This window comes from Poecilia latipinna, unplaced genomic scaffold (genome assembly GCF_001443285.1).
Source record: "Poecilia latipinna isolate Pla-1442-1.1 unplaced genomic scaffold, P_latipinna-1.0 Scaffold1268, whole genome shotgun sequence".
NCBI lineage: Eukaryota > Metazoa > Chordata > Actinopteri > Cyprinodontiformes > Poeciliidae > Poecilia > Poecilia latipinna.
In genome coordinates, this window is record NW_015113884.1 from 203,801 (window position 1) to 204,862 (window position 1,062).

Sequence of the window (1,062 nt, forward strand, 5' to 3'; positions counted from 1 at the left end):
CTTGCATATGTACAGTCAGTTTTGGCGAAACAGCACTTGTCATGTAATCAATATCACATCTGAGAGGGGTAAGCCATGCTCTATGTGACTGAGCTGGTCTTGATCCTGATTCTAACTAGACTCCACATTGTCACGCGTCTCCTTGGCGATAGGCGAGTACCCTCCACCTACCCTTGTTAGCATGTCCTCCAGCAGCTCGGCGGGGCGGGCTGACACCGGGGAGCGGCTCACAGAGCTCCACCTGTTAGGAAGGGTCTGATGAGGTGTGATGTGCTACAGTGAGCAGGGAAATGAGGATCAGCGCGCCGCTTGTGGGTGACAAACACTGTTCTTCTGCAGCCACTTTGTCTTGCTCTCAATCAGGACATGATCCTCCAACAGGCAGTGAAGAATCTGTCTGGAACATGTTGCTTTATATTGTCTTTATCTCTTGGTTTCAAAGCATCAAAACTCAAATCAGGCCAATGTTTACCTGGAAAAGAGCCTGGGATAAAATTGCACACATTTATTGTTAACATGTCATGCTAATATTATAAACTTGAATGTATTCTGTTGAGATGTTGTGTAACAGACTAATAAAAAGGAGCACATAATTGTAATGTTGAAAAAAAGCAGTCTCTTTTTCTGAAAATATGGTGCATTTGATTCAGTCAATCAAAGTTACCATGCTGTTAACAAAGTCAGATAAATGCATTATTATTATGCAAACCATGAGCTTGATGACTTAGTGTCTTACTGTATGTATATTGCTGTATATATATTTGTGCATGTATATATATATATATTTTGATTTTACATGTTTTACATTTAATCATTTTTTCTAATATATAGCTTGAAATAAAGGAAAAGCAAAGCAAAGCTAAGGAACATTTCCACACGTCTCTACCAGCTTTACACATCAGCAGACTGAATTAGTGATCTAAATAGCTAATCATTAAATCAATCAATCAATTAATCAAGTTTATTTGTTGAGCAGATCTCAGCAGAAATGTGTTTTGAGGTGATTCACATAATAAAAACACAAAATTACAAAGTTATAAAGAAAACACCGTAAAGTGAACA